The sequence below is a fragment of the Castor canadensis genome, chromosome 13 (assembly GCF_047511655.1).
Source record: "Castor canadensis chromosome 13, mCasCan1.hap1v2, whole genome shotgun sequence".
Lineage (NCBI taxonomy): Eukaryota > Metazoa > Chordata > Mammalia > Rodentia > Castoridae > Castor > Castor canadensis.
This window is the reverse complement of record NC_133398.1, coordinates 98,295,563-98,315,662: the sequence shown is the minus strand read 5'-3', so window position 1 is coordinate 98,315,662 and position 20,100 is coordinate 98,295,563. Positions and strand designations below refer to the sequence as shown.

General features: G+C 36.7%; 1 pseudogene; it reads right to left on the bottom strand.

Moving 5' to 3' along the window:
* Nucleotides 1–6,647: 6,647 nt before the first annotated feature.
* LOC141415478 (tubby-related protein 3-like) overlaps nt 6,648–20,100 on the bottom strand; it is a 31,945-nt pseudogene continuing 18,492 nt past the window's right edge.

Sequence of the window (20,100 nt, the reverse complement as noted above, 5' to 3'; positions counted from 1 at the left end):
TCACTACTTGCAGGACATGATCTCATACTGAAAAAACCCACAAAAATTTCCTAAACATCATAAACAGATTCAGCAAAGTAGTAGGGTACAAAATCAATTCACAAAAATCGCTAGCTTTTCTATACACAAACGATGAGCAGATTGAAAAAGAATGTAAGAAAATAATTCCATTTAATATCCTCAAAAGTAAAATATCTAGCAATAAACATAGAAAGGGATGTGAAGGACCTTTACAAGGAAAACTATAAACCATTGTAGAAAGAAAATGATGAAGACTACTGAAGATGGAAAAATCTCTCTTTCTCATGGATTGGGTGAATAATAGTGTCAATGACTATATTACCAAAAGCAATCTACATGTTCAATGAAATTGCCATCAAAATTCTAAGGATATTCATCACAGAGATTGAAAAAAATCAATCCTAAAGTTCATCTGGATGCACAAAAGACAATGGATAGCCAAGGCAATACTGAGCAAAGAGAGCAATGTCTGAGGTATCCCAATTTCTGACTTCAAACTACACTACAGAACCATAGCAATGGAAACAGCATGCTATAGGCACAAAAAATAGATATGAAAATAAGTGGAAGAGAATGAAAGAACCAGACAGGAATCTATAGAGCTATGCCAACTTGATTTTTGACATAGGTGCCAAAAACACATGATGGAGAAATGACAGAATATTCAACAAATGCTGCTGGGAAAATGGATATCTGCCTTCAGAAGACTGAAAATATATATCCATTTCTGTCACCCTGTGAAATTATCAACTCAAATTTTATGAAGGACCTTAATATAGGATCTGCAACTGAAACTAGTGCAGAAATAGCAGGAAATACACTGGAAATAATAGGCATAAACATAGACTCCCTCAGTAGAACTCAAGTGGCTCAGCAACTAAGTAAAAGGATTGACCAATGGGAATACATGAAATTAAAAAGCTTCTGCACAGCATGTGCAAAAGAAATAGTTTCTAAATTGAATAGGCTGCCCAAGGAATGAGAGAAAATCTTTGCCAGCAAAAATCTGACAAGGGTTTGATAGCCAAATTGCACAGGTAGCTCAAAAAATCTAAGCTCCTCAAAATCTAAGACCCAGTGAAGAAATGGAGAAATGAACTGAACAGAGCTTTTTCACAGGAAGAAGTCTAAATGGCTAAGAAAACATATGAAAAAATGCTGAACATCCCTGGCCATAAAAGAAATTCAAATCCAAATCACGTTAAGATTCCATTTCATTATTGTTAAAATGACTACCAACAAGAACACAAACAACAAATTTTGGCAAGAACATGGAGAGAAAGGAACCCTCATACAATGTTTGTAGGAATGTAAATTAGTACATTCACTATGGAAAAACTGTATGGAGTCTCCTTAAAAGTCTAAAAATAGAACTACTGTATGTTCCAACAATTCCATTTCCAGGGACACACCCAAAAATGTGACTCAGGTTACAGCAAAGGCACCTGCACATGTATGTGTACTGCAACATTATTCATAATAGCTAAGCTTTGGAAACAGCCAAGATGCCCCACTATGGATGAATAAATCAAGAAAATGTGCATTTGCATACAATGGAATTTTATTCAGCCACAAAGAAGAATGAAATTTTGTCATTTTCAGATAAATGGATGGATCTAGAGAGCATCATTTTAAGTAAAGTTAACCAGGTGCAGAAAGCCAAGCACTGCATGCTTTCTGGGATATGTGGAATATAGACCTAACACAAATATAGCAATACCATGAAAACAGGTCATGAAAGGCAGTCACAATCGAGATGGGGAGGGTAAAATAAGGAAGTTAAAAGTGAATATGGTTGATGTACTCTCTATAAAGTAGTCAATATGTACTTTTTAAACTGGTTAAAACTACCATAAGAAAGGAACTAAGGTAGAAAGAAGAGGAATGGAAGAGATGAAACAAATCAGGCTATCATACATATAACCATGGAAGCACCACAAGAAAACTCTCTGTGTCATTTTTTCTTCTTTTATTATACAAAATAAGGAAGCAAGAAGGTAGAACAGGTCCTCCCTGGAGGGGCTGGTACCAGTGGGAGGGGGAGAAGGTGTGGAGATGGTGAAGGAGGGTGAATATGGTACAGATACTGTGTACACATGTATGTGAATGGAAAAATTACATTTTGAAATTATTTTAGGAATGGAGGTAAGGGAAGGATGATGGAATATGATAGAGGGGGTGAATTGAAGAATGAAACCCAAAACATGAAACATTTGGTGTCTCCACTCCAGAGGAACTACTACAGAAACTTTAAAGTGACAGAGGTCGACATGAGAAAGGGATCAGGAACCAGTGTAAAGATCAGTTAGCGATGAATCACATCTCTGGGTTGTAACACATTTGTACATGAAACAATGCTAGGAATCTCTCTGTATTTCTGTCCTTATCTCAACTAGCAAAACCGCTATGTCTCTCTTATTATTGCTTAGATCTTCTCTTCAGTGGAACTGGAGAAAAGCGGAAAACAGGTTCTGCCTGGAAGCAAGGAGGAAGCAGGATAGAGGGTGAGGGCGGGGAACAGGGTGTAGAAATGACCCAAACAATATATGCACATGTGACTAAATGAATAATTTAAAAAAATGACATATCAGATAAATTGTAAGAAATTTTTTAAATGTGACAATGTACCCCCACCCTGCACGATAATAAAAATTGGTGAGAAAAAAGAGAGTTCTACAGGAAATTTTCTTGTAACATTACCATGCATATATGTATTACAATTTGAATTGATACATGGCCTTTATTTGGAGGTGTATTTTTGAATTCCTGTGAGGTTTGTTGTTGTTTTTATTACTGCTTGATTTGAGTACTATTTGATCCTTTCTTTCTTCCTTATTTATCTTGAGAATTTACTGTTTACTGAGTAGAACATATTTGATTCTTTCTTAATTCCTGTGTGTTCAGCAATTCATATCATGAAATTTATATTTGCCTGAGAATGTATTTTATAACTTTTTCTTTCTCATATGTGTGTAAGCTACTTTTAAATATGTTCTGTAATACTGGCTTAGTAATCATAAATGTTTTTATACTAAAATAATGGTTTTGCAAGATGTTTATTTTTTGCTGGCTTTAAAATATTATTTTGCTGGATATAGTAATCTTGGCTAAAAGTTATTTGCTTGTAGGATTTGAAATATATCATTCCACAATTTCTTGATTTTTAATGTTTTTGCTAATAGGTCGGTTGTGAATGTCTTTGTTAATAAGTTGATATTTACTATTTTGTAGCTTTCAACATCTTTTCCTTATCTTGTAATCCTGGCATTTTACTCTCAAGTCACATGGTGAAATTCTTTTCTGGCTATGTTCATTAAGGTTCTAACAACCTCATATGTTTAGTTGTCCATGTAATTTCTGTAGATTGGAGTTCTCTGATATAGTGCCAGTGAATATGTTTTCTATACCTTTATATTTAAAAAAAATCAGTTTCTATCCTTCAAACGCTTAAGTTTAGTCTTTGATTGTGTCCCAAAAGTCTTGAAAGTTGTAGTTTTGCTTGCTTAGTATTTTTCATTTATTTTCTCTCAGTGTAATATTTTCTTGAACTTACCTTAAAATTCTGATATTCTGTTTTCTGCTTGATCTTGTGTATTGTTCATGCTATATACTGTGTTTCTATGTTAATGTTTGAATCTCATTTACATTTCATGTTGGTGCTTTTCATATTCTCAATTTCCTCCTGATTTTTCACTCATCTTTCTGTCTTTGTCATCTACGTCATTAATTGACTTTGTACTTCACGCAGATGTTTTTTACAATATTTTAGGTTACTTAATAATTTTTAAAGTTACACTTTTTTATTTCTCTGTCAGACACTGCAACTATCAAGATTTTTGGATTTCCTTATTGATTGGTTATAAGCTTTTGGAAGAGTTATAGTGCCATTCTTATTCACATTGGAATAAAATTCTGGATTTCAATGGATTCATGTTTATAAGGAAATCTCTTTCTCTAGGTAATGAGGGAAAATGTCCTTTGTTCAAGTGCTTGATGTCAAAAAGATTATTGTAACTTCCATCTTTGGGAAATGCAGGTAAATGAAGGAGAGTTACTGGTATATAGTAACACCTATTTTTCTTTGGGTTGTTCCAAAAAACAATAGTTGAATCAATTTTCCCTCCAGTTAAAATATTCTAGTGATACAAATAATAACCAGCACATTTTCATTTACTCTTGCAATCTACTGTGTTTATAATCTTATTTAATTAAATGTTCATTTCCTTTATTATGAATTTTACTGACTTCTAACAGAAAATGGACCATTTATAGTCCTCTTTTGTGAAATGAATTTTTACAGTTTTAACAATGACCTTCCCTTTGTTCTACTTAATTGTAGTATCTTAGTAAATTATAGAGTGAAAATTTCTTTATTACATGTGTGGATTGTTTTAGTTTCATTTCTAATGTATTTTTGCTGAACACTACCACTTATAGTAATATAATTGAGTTTGTCAATATCTTGTTGGATGCTTTCATCTCAAAAGGTCTTTTATCATATATATATATCTATATTGAGATATAAAGATGTATACTCTTTTATTTATGTAGCATACAAAATGTATAAATAAAATTTATGCAAAACCAATCACCTGCACACTCAAGCAGGTGATTGAGGTGAATGTACATGGAACTGGGGTCTCCAGCTCTAAGCTGGAGAGAGCAAGAGGAAGCATATTAGAGCCTGTTGTCCTGCTGTGGGCCTGACCCCAACACTGTGATACCCACAAATGGAGATAAGTGGACATGCTCTGGATCATTAGTGTGTCAGGACATTGCAATAGGGGTGTGACAGGTGTCGGGGCAATTTTATAAATGAGGCACTTGATAGGAAGGAAGCCTGAGGTGGAAAGTCATGTCAAAACAAACAAGTAGGACCTGCAGATGGGGCCCAGCAGGGGTTCCAACTCCCACTGTCCTTCTGTGAGTCACATGGCTTTGATATGGCATGAGGAGAAACAGGAAGTGAGGAGGAAGGGCAAGTACCTTGGAGCAGCAGCTTGGGACCTAGACTGTGGAGGTATTCTCAAGATGGGATGAGAAAGGAACCAATGAAGAGTTGTCAACTGCTGGAAAGTCTGGGATGCAGAAGGCCTCAGCAGGAATCTCAGCACCCATGCACCAGTGGATGTTGGACAAAGGGCCCCACATGGCCCAAGAAGTTCTTCAGAGCGAGGTCTGTGAGCTGCTTCTCACCAAGCCCTCTTGTGCCTTTCCTGCCGTGACATAGACACTTTCTGTGCATTAGGTTCCCTGGCCTACCCTGCAGCAAGTGTGTGTGACCTCCATGCTAGTGGCACCATAATAACAGTGTGGTAGTCTTCCTTCAGCTGTGAAAGCAGCTATCAAATGCCCCTCAGTCCTCTGAAGAGTGAATTTTTTCAGCCAAAACTTAAATGAAGACAATTAGAGAAAATTCCAGTATTGTTAACAGATTTGGCCACAGCCACTTCAACTGAGATTGGTACCCCTGACCTGCTCTGTGGGATGACAAGGAAGGGAGACTGGTGTCAGAGACTTCTCAGCCCACACTAACCAGCCAGCTTGTAAAAGCAAATGTCACACTCCCTCAGATGAGGAAGCCCAAGTCCAGGTTTGTTCCTAGTGTATGGGTCAAGTGCAGGCACTGCCCTCTCCCAGAATGATGTCACCTGTGGGGAGTCCAGGTGAATAGACTTTTTTTCTCTGCCCTAATAGTAGATGACACTCCAGAACCATCATCACCACAAGGAGGTAAAGCTATGCCACAGTGCTACAGTTTGAGTGCCTCTTAATCCACAGGGCTTCTGTGTCTGTCCTCACTCATGATTTCACAAGCTCAGGTCCACTCTGGAAGAAGCTCAAGCCCACAGATTATACAGACATACTTGAAGCAAGGGCAGCAGACCAGAGCTCACATGTCAAGTCTAGCCTGCTGCCTTTTTGTCAACAAAGTTTTATGGAACTCAGCCACATTCCTGTGTGAAAGGGTTATGGTTGCTTTTGTGCTACCAAAGCAGATGTGAGTAGAGTGAGAGAGACTATGAGGCCATTGGTGGAAAATGTTTTCAGGCTCCTGTCCTGAATACTAAATGCAATTTTTGAGACAGTCCCTCTATGACCTCTCTGAAAAGGTCTTCAAAAAAAGTGACTGAAGTATTTAATCATAGAATCTGATTCTGCTGCACATTTCCTAACACAGGAAATCACACACACACACACACACACACACACACACACACACACACACACCCCTTCTGCAGTGCTGGGATTGCATTCAGGACCTCAGGCATGCTAGGCCTGCAGTCTCACCATGGAGCACCTCCCCATCCCATGGAAACTTCACTCCTGAGGCAGTGTCTGTTGGGCAGTGACCTCATAAGTCCTGGATGTGCCCTGGATGATAGCCAATCTGTGCTTTCAACAGTCTCTCTTCCATGCTAAGCCATGATCACTGACCAGGTCTCTGAAGCCCAGAGAAAATGTGTGTGTATGCATATGTGTGTGATACAAAAACAGATGCACATGCACATGGGACACCCACTTGGTGTTTGGTTATTCCAAAAGGGGCAAACTGTTGTTCTCCACATCCTGGGGCAGGGTGAGGAAGGCAGTGAAAAGTCCTAGATCTGCTGGCTGTCCATAGTTCACATAACAAACTTACTGTTGAAGCTTGAAAGCCTGATGGCAAAGGCCTGAAGTGCACAAAGCGTATTGTTGTTGTAGTCCAGTGTGAAGATGTCCTCTGCCACACATCCAAATTCCATGACTATGTAATCAGGGTCAATCCCGTGGACTATCAGAAAGTTCTTCACAGATGCCTGAGTGGCCCGACCATGGAAGTTGTGTTAGGATTGAATGTTTTAGTTCCACATGGGGGTCTTGAGCAGTTCAAACAAGTTCTCCATGGTTTTGTTTTACCATTGTGAAAGCAAACTCTCTGGTCATTCCTTGGCTGTAATAGGATCCATTCATGATTCAGATTCATCCATGAAATAATCACAGCTTCCTAGGACCTTTAAATCCAAACCCATTTGTTTCATAACAAATGGCTGATAGCTTCTGCTGGGTGTGGGCCTTTTCTACCTGGCCCTGGGTTGTTACTGAACTGAAACCATGGTCATACACTGCGAACTTGGTCCCCATGAGGTTTGATCTAAGTTTGTCAATGTAGCAGTCCTCTTTTTGAGATAAATCTGTTGGGTCAGTGGAGATAAGATAATTTGATGTTTTGCTCTTTTTACACTTTCTACCTGAAAGAAGAAATATCTTCTGGTTCTTGTATTTTTCCAAGTGCATATAGTAGGTGGGGAAGAGACACTAATCCATTCCTTTCTTGTCCCTGGTTACTCAAAACTTTAAGGTGATCGATTGAGGGGGGTGCTATATGCAAAGTCCTTTAAGTTTTCCACTTCTCCCAGCTGGTTGTTCACTTGTTAGGCTATTGTACTAAAAGCTCCTGTATCTGTGGTTAATTTCTAGATGGATGCAGAATTGGGTCTCTGTTTCTGAATACAGTGATTGCAAAATTATTTTTCTCTGTCTTCCTCACCATTGGTCTTCTTGTCAAAGGTCAAGCTACTAGAGATACCATGCTTTTGGAGAATTTCTTGAAGGTCCATCTTGGAAGCAGTGTACAGAGCACTTTCCTCATCCACATTTCCTTCAGTGTGCTCTTCCATAGCAGAGGGGCCCACTGAGAGAACATGCAGTTTGGTTTCTAAACAGTGAGTATCTGGTTTCAAGAAGGCAGCTAGACCATCAGTGCCTGGAAGGATGCTAACTTGGTCCTTATTGTCCATCTCAGACTCCTCCTGCCTTCTCTTAGGTCTTGGAAAAGGGTACCACCACAGAATTGAGCTTCCTAAATACACAATATGGAGGATGACATTGGTATATGGGGTCTGAGGATCCACCAGAAGCCTGTGCTCCTAGATACCTCTTGGCTTCAGACACCAGAGCCTGAAGTGCTTTGGCTGGACTATGAGGGGCTCTAGGCACTTCTTTCACTGCTTCTTCTCCAGAAGTACCCTCTGATTGTACAATTTAAGTTTGAAGCTTCATGGTCGCATCTTCAAAGCCACTGTCTCTATGGGATTTGAGGCAATAGTGTGAAGACTCCATGCCAGCCACCAGGTCCAGATAATCAGATGCCACTGCTAGGGTGGCACCTCTGGCTGGCAGCCCAGCCACTCAAAAGGTCATTCTGAAATAATCTAAACTTACTTTATATTTATAGTCTATATAGACTATACAGAAGACTGTATAGTTGTTCCTTGTTTACTTGGCTCTTAAAACCACCTGGAGTTGTTGGGTTTTATTTTTTGCTTTTTCTATGATAATAAGTCAATACATTTTAATTACCAGTTAAGGAATTAATGCATTTATTCACTGTAATTGCAGTTCTACAGGAAGCAAATAGTTCATTGATCCATTTGTTTGCTTGTGATTTCAAGGTTATGACAAAGAGATCTAATGTGTTTCTCTGTGTACCATTGAATACTATCTAATGATTGTATCATGAGTAAGCTAAAATAAATGTCATAAATAAACAAGCTCTAAATTTTTATTGTAGCATCAAATTACATTGTATCTCAGATTAATTGCTTCTTTCAAAATTAGCAAAAATACTTTTCATTAAATGCAAAATATTACTCTCATGGTATACACATTTCCTTCTAAAGTTGGAAATGGTTGGTACTGCAATTTTACTTAATAACATGTCTTTCTATATCATTATAAAAGTGTAATTGATATTTGCATATTGACCATTTACACAGAAGCCTTTTAAATACTCACAAATTATAGAAAAGGTTTTGCACATTTCATAATATTTTCTACATGTATAAGCCCTTCATCTGTGAATTCAAATTGTAGTGGTTAGTCTTAATTGTCTACTTAGTTGATTTGTAGAATCCTAGGAGATTATTAAAGTATATTTCTGGTTGTATTTGTAAGTGTGTTTCCAGGAATAATTGGCACATGGGACAGAAAATGAGGAGGTAACACCTAACCTGCATGTGATTTGCAACTTCCAATTTTGTAGATTTCCATGTGAAATGAGGAAAACCATCCATCTCAAGAAAACACCATTCTTCCTGAACAGGTGTGTCTATTGTGGGTATCATAAACTATATGCTTCAGACTCCCAGCTATTCAGCCTTTTAATGTGGCCTCACATAAGTGATTTTCTGCAGAGATTCCAGGACTTCATCCTCAGACTGGAGCTGCAATATTGGTATCACTTCTCAGGCATCCAGCTTTGTTGTCTAAGGAATTATTGGGTTTTCTGTCTCTTTAGGATACATACAGCAGTCCTTTGGATATGTGGCTTCAATTCCTATAAGAGAATTTAATAAATCCTAATTTTTCTGTTCCTCTATAGAACCTACAGCTAAGACATATTTAGGGCTGAAATTGATTCTAGTGAAATTTAATTATAAGGATAAATTAACTCAATTGCCTTTAGGGGTTTCTGTAGTTGGCTTTCTAATTTGATTAGAATTACCTTTCCTAAAGAATATCCTTATTGTGGTATACTGAACAATGATAATCTTTGATATGAACAAAATGAATACCTTTGAAGATCCTAAATCACCACATGTGAGAGAGAAGGGATGTATTGAGTCTACATAGACCCTTTGAACATTTCTGGAAAGCCAAGAATATAATAAACATAACCAATATCAGATGATTGCTTCTTACATCTCTGGAAAAAGAAATTACATATATGAATGAACTAATAAATTCAATTACCCAGTCTCAGGAGTGTATAAATAACCTAAAGTCTTGATTGTGTGCCCTGAAAAAGATTCTCCTTTGGCAATAAGTCTGAAGCTGCCTAAAACCAAGCATAGTTATGGAGTGAAAAATTATGCAGATTAACTCTTTGCCTTAGGTGGTGTCTAAAATTAAGGTGAAGTCACTCTTTTGAAGAGAATGAGGTCCTATGAATTGATATGGATACATGTGTGATGATTCTGATGAGTCAAGGTACAATGAATGTATAAATTATAATCTGTCCAGAGGACAGAGTGTGTGTTTGTGTATCTGATTCTGTTAGTATTTGAAAAAATATTTATAATTAAGTATAATAATTTTAAACTTTACTCTTATGGCCTGAAATATGAAAATGAAAGATTAGTAAAGATCCTTCTTTTTAGTTTGAACAGGTAGAATGAAGCCAGTCTGTAAGTGTAAGCTCTATTCTTCTTGAAAAAAGTGTCTATTAAGGCTCTCATAACTCATAAAAATCAGACTACACATTTTTCAGCCTTCCATTCTGGATGAACTCCAGCAACTGTTCAGGGACTTTCCAAACCTTGAGCCTTAGCCTGGAGCTTCACCATTTCTTCCCTGTAGTTGAATGATTTTCGTATATTGTTTTAAACTTCTTAATTTTACTGATGAGTTTCTTTTGTTGTGATGTTTTCTTTATTTTAGCCCAGGAATGGATGTAGGATTAAAATTTTTCAATCATTGCAAAAAGGAAATAATAGATTTGAAAAAAGTCATGAAGATTAGGCACTAGCAGCTAAAAACAGTGTTGGGGAAATTTTCAAAAGGTCAGAAAATTTGCAGATATATAAATGGGCATGATTGGAACAGTTTGAATGGTCAAAAATATCAATCATCTCTAAAGTGATAAATAGATTCAATGCAATCACAAGAAATTCCAAAAGGTATTATAAGAAGGTATAATATAAAAGGAAATTCGATGGATAAAGAAGAGGTGAAATGATTTTTAAAAGGAAAAGAAATGTGAGAGAGAATCTTTGATACCTAACTTCAACACTTATGATAAAGCTACAATAACCAATGAAGTGTGGTATTGATGCCAATACACATCAATAAACCAATGATATCACACATTATTGATTTTTAGAAGAGGTTCAATCATACTTGAGAGTAAAAAGGATAGGTTTATTCAGCAAATTATATTAGAAACACTGAATATTCACAGGCAAAAAAATGTTTCTATACTTCTTGCCATAAACAAAAATGAAGTCATCCCCCATGGTACAAGGGATGCCACTTGGGTTTGGAACGAATGGGTTCAGTTGGACCATCAACTCTCCAGGGGCTTGGAAAGGTATACCTGTTACCCACTTTTTCCAATTTATTTCTCCTCCATAAATAACCTAAAAATAAAAGTAAATTCAAATGCATTTAAATGTAATTATTAAATAGACGAATCCAAAATGTAAAAATATTATAGAAAACAGGGAGAATATTTTGGTGATCATATATTAGGTGAAGATTTCCAAGTTTAGGCACAATAATTTTGATTCATAAAAAGATCAATAAATAATTTTGATTTATTCAACATGTGAAACTTCAGCTTTTCATTTTCATATTAACTGGATTCACTTACTTTATAAAAGTGAATTTCACTACAGTATTTTCATGATTACATACAATACACTTCAATCAAACTTAGAATACATAGGGGTCTATGTTCCCCTCTCCCTTCTTCCTGACTCTAGAAATAGCAAATATTACACTTTGTACACTCTTATTTGTTTTTGACATATGAGAGAAAACACATATTTGTCTTTCTGAGTCTAGCTTATTTTGCTTAATCTAATGATTGCAGTTCCTTTCATTTTTCTGCAAATGACATAATTTCAGTCTTCCTATGGATGAATAATATTTCATTGTGTAAGTGCACCATAATTTCATCATCCATTTACCTATTCTTGTGCATATATTTAAGCCTTCCCTCCATTATTGGGACAATTTCAACAAGGTTTATTTTTCTATTTTCATATATGGATATAAAATACATCTAACATATGCATGCTAAATATCCTTTTCTTGTGCCAACCCCTCTCACTGATACCCAAACCCAGAAAAGATTTATTTTTCTCTCCTGCCCTTTGTAGTTCTTTTAAAAAATTATTCATTTATTCACATGTGCATACATTTCTGAGTCATTTCTCCCCATGGCTCCCCTCCCCCACCTTCCTGTCCTCAGTTCCAGGCAGGTCCTGTTCTGCCTTTATTACTAATTTTGTTGAAGAAAAGACAAGCCTAATAAGGAAGACAAAGCATTTTTGCTAGAAGAGTTAAGGAGAGCTATACAGAAATATTCCTAGCATTGCTTTCGTGTACACATGTGTTATAACCCATGTTAATTCATCTCTAAGTAATCTTTAAACTGGTTACTGATCCCCTTCTCATGATAACCTCTGTCACTTTAAGGTTTCTGTATTATCTCCTCCGGAATGGGGACATCAAATGTTTTGATGTTTTGGGTTTTCTACCTATTCTTATATCTCCCTTATGTGCCTTCCCTTGTCATTTGATCAAAGTCCAACCACATTGCTGCATTTGTCCTAGATCTAAATTCTGCATGTGAGGAAGAACATATGATATTTGGTTTTATGAGCCTGGCTGACCTCACTCAGAATGATGCAATCCAGTTCCATCCATTTACCTGCAAATGATATCATTCTTCTTCATGGCTGAGTAAAATTCCATTGTGTATAAAATCACATTTTCTTAATCCATTTATCAGTAATGGGGCAACATGGCTATTTCCATAATTTGGCTATTGTGAATACTGCTGCAATAAACATGGGTGTGGAGGTGCCTCTGGAGTAACCTCTGTTGCATTCTTTTGGATATATCCTTAAGAGTGGGATTGCTGCTGAGTAAAATTCCATTGTGTATAAAATCACATTTTCTTAATCCATTTATCAGTAATGGGGCAACATGGCTATTTCCATAATTTGGCTATTGTGAATACTGCTGCAATAAACATGGGTGTGGAGGTGCCTCTGGAGTAACCTCTGTTGCATTCTTTTGGGTATATCCTTAAGAGTGGGATTGCTGGCTCCTATGGCAGATCTATATTTAGATTTTAAACAAGCCTCCAAATTTTTTTCCAGAGTGCTTGCACCAACTTGCATTCCCACCAGCTGTGTACCAGGGTTCCTTTTTTCCCACATCTTCACCAACACATATTGTTGGTGGTGTTTTTGATGATGGCTATTCTAGCAGGGGTAAGGTGGTACCTTAGTGTGGTATTGATTTACATTTCCTTCATGTCTAGAGATGCTGAGCATTTTTTCATGTACTTTTTAGACATTTGAATTTTTTCTTTTGAGAAAGTTCTGTTTAGTTCAGTGGCTCATTTCTTAATTGGTTAATTGATTTTAGGAGAGTTTAGTTTCTTAAGTTCCCTGTATATTCTGATTATCAGTCCCTTGTCTGATGTATAGCTGGCAAATATTTTCTCCCACTCTGTGAGTGGTCTCTTCAGTTTAGAGACCATTTCTTTTGTTGTGCAGAAACTTTTTAATTTTATGAAGTCCCATTTGTCCATCCTTTCTGTTAGTTGCTGGGCTGCTGAGGTTCTATTGAGGAAGTCTTTGCCTATACTTGTTAGTTCCAGAGAGTTTTCTGCTCCTTCCTGTACAAACTTCAGAGTTTTGGGTGTGATATTTAGGTCCTTGATCCAATTTGAGATAATACAATAACAGGGTGATTTACATTGATCTGGTTTCTGTTTCTTGCAGATGGGTAACCACTTATCCCAGCAACATTTGTTGATGAGGCTGTCTTTTCTCCATTGTATATTATTGGCACCTTTGTCAAAAATTAGGGTGGGTATAGTTGTGTCAGTTCATATCCAGGTCCTATATTCTGTTCCACTGGCCTTCATGTCTGTTATTTTCCCAGTACCATGCTGTTTTTATTGCTATTGATTTGTAATATAGTTTAAAGTCAGGTATTGTGATACCTCTAGCATTGCTCTTTTTGCTGAGAATTGCCTTGTCTCTTCGCAGTCTCTTGTGCTTCCAAATGAACTTTAGGGTAGATTTTTCAATCTGTGTGATGAATGTCATTAGGATTTTAATGGGAATTGCAGTAAACATGTAGATTGCTTTTGGTAGTATAGCCATTTTTACTATGTTGATTCTACCAATGCATGATCATGGGAGATCTTGCCATCTTCTGTAATCTTCCTCGATCTCTTTCTTCAGGAGTTTGTAATTCTCCTTGTAGAGGTCATTTACATCCTTTGTCAAATTTACTCCTAGGTATTTGGTTTTATTTTCAGGCTATTGTGAATGGAATTTTTTCCATGTATTCCTTCTCAGTTTTTTCATTGTTGGTGTATAGAACAGCTAATGATTTTTGTAAGTTGATTTGTACCCTGCCATCTTTCTGTAGCTGGTAATGGTGTCTAAGAGTCTTTGGGTAGTGTTTTGTGGGTCTTTCATATATAGGATCATATCATCTCCAATAAGGATATTTTGACAGTTTCTTTACCTATTTGTATTCCTTCTATTTCTTCTTCTTGCCTAATTGCTCTGAATAGAAATTCCAGTTCTATGTTGAATATGAATGGAGATAGTGGGCACCCTTGTCTCATTCCTGATTTTAGGGGGAATGGTTTCAGTTTTTCACCATTAAGTATGATGTTGGCAACTGGTTTGTCATATGTAGCCTTTACAATGTTGAGGTACATTTCTTCTATTCCTAATTTTCTTAGAACTTTTATCATGTAATGGTGTTGGATATTGTCGAAGGCTTTTTCTTCATATATTGAGATGATCAAGTGGTTTTTGTCTTTGTTTCTATTAATGTGTGTTGGAGCAGGCAGTGGGACCATGCCTGTGTGAGTTGGTATCTGGCCTTGTGAGAAAGCTCTAAGGAACTGAGGCAAAGATCACAGAACCAAACATCCAGAAAAACAATGATCAAGATTCCCCAGATAGCTTCGTGTCCTTCAGATATAAATAAGAAAAGTTATGCTGACCATGTGCTTCTTCTGCTTCTCTGTTCCCATTTTAAAGGGGACATAACAAAGAGTTAATTTTAACTGTGCTTCCCTGTACTAATGTAAGCTTGCCATGTAATACTTGGCATTCTTTTTCTGACCAAATGCTCTCTGTGAAAAAGGAGTTTATAAAAATCAGAAGTAATGTTCATTAAAGTGACTATTGAGCACACACTTGGTCATCAACTAATTTTTTCTGGCTCTGGTCACTGAGGTCCAGGACAAGAAATGGCATACAAATGTGCTATATTACATTTATTGATTCACGTATGTTGAAGCACCCCTGCATCCCTGGGATGAAGCCAACCTGGTCATTTGGAATGATCTTTATGATGGGTTGTTGGATTCTGTATGCCATTATTTTATTAAGTATATTTTCATGGACATTCTTTAAGGAAATTGGCCTTTTCTCCTTTTTGGAGGTGTCTTTGTCTAGTTTTGGGATGAGAGTAATATTTGCTTCCTAAAATGAGTTAGTGTTACTTCCCTTTCTATTTCATGGAACCGTTTAAGGAGGGTTGGTATCAATTCTTCTATGAATGTCTGATAGAATTCAGCAGTGAATCCATCAGGTCCTGAACTTTTCTTTTGGGGGAGGCTCTTCATTGCTGCTTCAATTTCTTTTTGTGTTAAAGATCTATTCAGATGATTAATATCTTCTTGGTTCAGTTTTGGGTACTTGTAAGTTTCTAGAAATTTGTCCATTTCTTCACGATTTTCAAATTTATTAGAGTACATGCTCTCAGAGTAGTCTCTGATGATTTCCTGGATTTCCATGGTGTTTGTTGTTATCCCCACTTTTGTATTTCTGAATTTACTGATTTGGGTTTTTCCTCTCCTCATTTTAGTCAGGTTTGCCAGGGGTCTGTCAATCTTATTTATTGTTTCAAAGAACCAGCTTTTTTGTTACATTGATTCTATGTATGCTTTTTTTGTTTGTTTGTTTCTATTTCATTGATTTCTGCCCTTATTTTAATTTTTTCTTTCCTTCTGCTTTTTTTGGGATTTGCTTTTTCTTGTTTTTCTAGGGGTTTGAGCTGTAGTATTAGGTCATTGATTTGAGACCTTTCTGTCCTTTTAATATATGCACTCATGGCTGTACACTTTCCTCTCAGGACTGCCTTTGCTGTGTCCCATAGGTTCTGTTACATCTTGTTTTCAGTTTCATTAACTTCCTGGAATCTTTTAATGTCCTGTTTTATTTCCTCAATGACCCATTGATCATTGAGCAATGTGTTGTTCATCTTAAAATTGTTTGCATGTTTTTTACTAATGTTTTTGTTGTTGATTTCTGGTTTTAATACATTATGGTCACATAGAATGCATGGGATAATTTTATCTCCTTATATTTGCTGAGGCTTGCTTTATGCACTAAGATATGATCAATTTTGGAGAAGGTTCCATGGGCTGCTGAGAAGAATATATATTGTGCAGAAGTTGGATGAAATAATCTGTAGACATCAACTAAATCCATTTAATCTATGGTGCAATTTAGTTCTAGGATTTCTTTATTAATTTTTGTTTGGGTAACCTATCTGTTGGTGATAAGGGAGTTTTAAGGTCTCCCACTATGAATGTGTTGGAGTTCATATATGTTTTAGGTCCTTCAGAGTATGTTTGATAAAACTGGGTGCATTGACATTGGGTGCATATAGGTTGATAATTGTTATTTCCTTTTTGTGTATTTCCCCTTTTATTAGAATGGAGTGTTCTTCTTTATCTCATTTGATCAGTATTGGTTTGAAGTCTACTTTGTTCGAGATATATATTGCTATTCTTGTCTGTTTTCAGTGACCATTGGCTTGGTAAATCTTCTTCCACCCTTTTACTCTCAGCCATTGCTTATTTCTCTCAGTAAGGTTGGTCACCTGTAGGCAGCAGATTGTTGGATCTTCCTTTTTAATCCAGTTTTCCAAATGGTGTCTTTTGATGGGGGAACTTAGTCCATTAACATTCAATGTTAGCATTGATAATTATGTGTTGATCACTGTCATGTAATTATCTTTGATGATTAAGGGTTTGATTGTGTATGGCTGAATCAATGTTACTTTTAACTTTCTTGCCTTTTCTTATCCTGTGGTTTGGTATTGCCTGCCCTTTCATGGTTTTGTTTGCTTTCATTTTCTGAGTGCAGAAATCCTTGGAGAATCTTTTGTAATGGCAGCTTGGTGGTCATATATTGTTTGAGTGTCTGCTTATCATGGAAGACTTTTATTGTTTCATCTCTTTTGAATGATAGTTTTGCTGTGTAGAGTATCCTAAGTTTGAAGTTATTTTCATTCAGTACTTGGAAAACCTCACTTCATGCTCTTCTTTTTTTTATTGTTTCTGTTGAGAAGTCTGCTGTGATTTTGATGGGTGTACCTTTGTATGTTATTTCTCTCTTAAAACCTTCAATACACTTTCTCTAGTCTCTTTACTTGTTGTTTTGATGATAATATGACATGGGGTGGTTCTATTTTGGTCAGGTCTGTTCTGTATTCTGGAGGCTTCCTTTCCCTGAATGGACATAGTTTTCTATCAATTTCAGAAATTTTCTGTTATTATTTTGTTGAATATATTACCCATTCCTTTTGCTTGCCCCTTTTCTTCTTCTTCAATGCCTATGATTATCAGGTTTGTTTTTTTAATGGAGTCAATGAGTTCTTTCATTTTCTTTTCACAGGTCTTGAGTTGTTTAACTAATAGTTCTTCAGTTTCTCCTTTAATTCCCTTTCATCTTCAAGTTCTGAGATTCTGTCTTCTGTTTGTTCTATTCTGATGGAGTGGCTTTCCATTTTGTTTTGCATTTCTGTTTCATTATTTTTTCTGAGGTTTTCCATATCATGAGTTACTTCCTCTACAATATTGTCAAATTTTACCCTTAATTCATTTATCTCTATATTTATTGTGATCTCAGTTGCAGTTGGGTGTTTATTTAGGACTTTTATGATTTCATTTATTTGTTTCTGTGTTTTCTCATATTCTTTGTTTTTGTTCTCTTGGAATTTCTTGAGTGGCTCCTGTAAGTTTTGGTTGACCATGTCTAGTAACATCTCTATGAAATTCTTGTTAATTACTTGTAGGATTTCTTCTTTCAGGTTGTTCTTGTGGTCTTCATTGGGTTCCTTGGTGTAGATTATCTTTGTTTTGTTGGAGTCTTGATCTGGGTATCTGTTTTCTTCATTTCACTCTAAATCCTGTAGTACTTTATTTTTAGTGGGAGAATGATTTCCATCTCTTTTTCTTCTTCCCATATTTCCACTAGGTACTGTTTCTGTCCCTGGACTGTGTGTAATTTACTATTAGGTGGGTTACAATATTGATACTAACAAAACCAAGAGAGAAGGATAAAAAAGAATAAGAGAAGGAAAGATGAAAGGAAGAGAGAAGAGAGGGAAAAAAATGAGAGAGGAGATGGTTGATCAAACAGCAAACCAGGCAGCCAAACTTTTAAAGAAGGATGAAAGAAGAAAAAATATCACCAGTTCTGGAATAGTAGAATTGCAGTCTTAGTTATTCTGATGTTACTCCTTTAGCAACCAGTCTTGTCTGTGTGTGTCTCTTAGGCAGGTTTGGAGCCTTCTAGTGGTGGCCTGAGCAGTAGCCTGATGGAGCAGTTATCTGGAAAGCCTGTAGAGCTGTGGCCTGGCTCTGCCTGAGGGGAAGGGATTCTGGTGGGGTGGGGATCTGGCAGTGCCTGAGGGGTGGGGATCCCAGTGGGGCATGGCTCTGATCATTCCACACAGAGATGGGATCTGGCAGGGTCTGAGTGGTTGGGAACCCAAGGGGCATTGACCCCAGTAGAGTGTGGAATTTGTGTGGGGCTGAGGCCCAGCAAGGCACTAGGGATAGGGAGCCCAGTGGTGCATTGATCTGGCTTGATGCTGTGGCCCGGCACAGCCCAAGGTGCAGAGAGCCCAGCGGAGCTGAGCAAGAGCTCTGTGGGCCTATGGGGTCGGTACTTGGCAGGCCAGCTGTTCTTTTATTAGATAGAGCATGGAAAGCTTTCCATGATCTAAGGGTTTAGAGTGCTGTATTTTTGGCTCTTCCTAGTGCTTTACCTCAGCCAAATGTATCTGCAGCATGTCAGCAAGGTCCCTGGTTCAAGAGTTCATGAGGTCTGCTGCTCTGTCCTAGTTGCCATCTTGGATCTGCCTTTGTAGTTTTAAATTAAGTGTATATTGAGAGTCCAGGAAGCTCACACTTTTCCTTCAGGTCTGTATATATCATGCTTTTATCAAAGTAACCCCCTCCCACTGTTAATTACTCATTCTCTTTCATCATGCTCCCCTTGTATTCAACAGATTACTATAAAGTGAGTTATATTATACTCATATATAGATGGATTATTTCAAAGTTTTTCATTCTTTAACACTTTCTCTCCCACCTCCTGTAGTATCCTGTCACACTCACTACTACAATTTTGTTTTCTCTGTTACCATATATGTATATATATGACTATATATGTATATATATATATATATATATGTTACTTATGTATTATATATATATATATAGTTTATATGTATAGCTTCCACATATGAACACACGCAACCTTTGATTTTTGAGCTTGTCTTATTATGCTTACCATGCAGTTCTCCAGATCCATTCATTTACCTGTAAACAATATTATTTCATTCTTTTTATGGCTGAATAAACCTCCATTTTGTATACATACCACATTTTGTTAATCCATTCATAAATTTGGTTCATCTGGGCTGCTTCTAAAATTTGACTATTATAAGTAGTGCCACAAAAAACATGAGTGTGTAAGTTGCCTTATCATATTTTGGAGTACATTTTTTCAGATATATGCCTAGGAGTGGTATTGGTATATCATGTGTTAGTTCTATTTTTAGTTTTTTGAGGGACCTACATATTGCTTTCCACAGAGGTTGCACTAATTTACATTCCCACAACCAGAAGAGAAGTGTTCTTTTTCTCAGGCATCCTTGCTGTCATTTGTTTTTTTGTGTGTTATTGGCAACAGCCATTTTTATTTGAGATGAGGTGAAATCTCAATGTAGTTTGGCTTTATATTTCCATTGTAGTAAAGAAGTTGGCCATTTTTTGACACGTCCATTGGTCATTTGTACTTATTCTTTTGAGAATTGTCTGTTTAGTTCATTTAATCAGTGTGTTGTTGATTCTTTGAGAGGTTTGTGTTTTGAACTTCTAGTATATTCCGGTTATTAATCGCCTATCAGATGTACAGCTGACAAAGATTTTCTTCCATTATGTAGCCTGTTTTTTCAGTTTAGTAATTGTTTCCTTTGCTGTGCAGAAATTTCAGTTTCATGTAGTATCATTTGTCAATATTTTGTCTT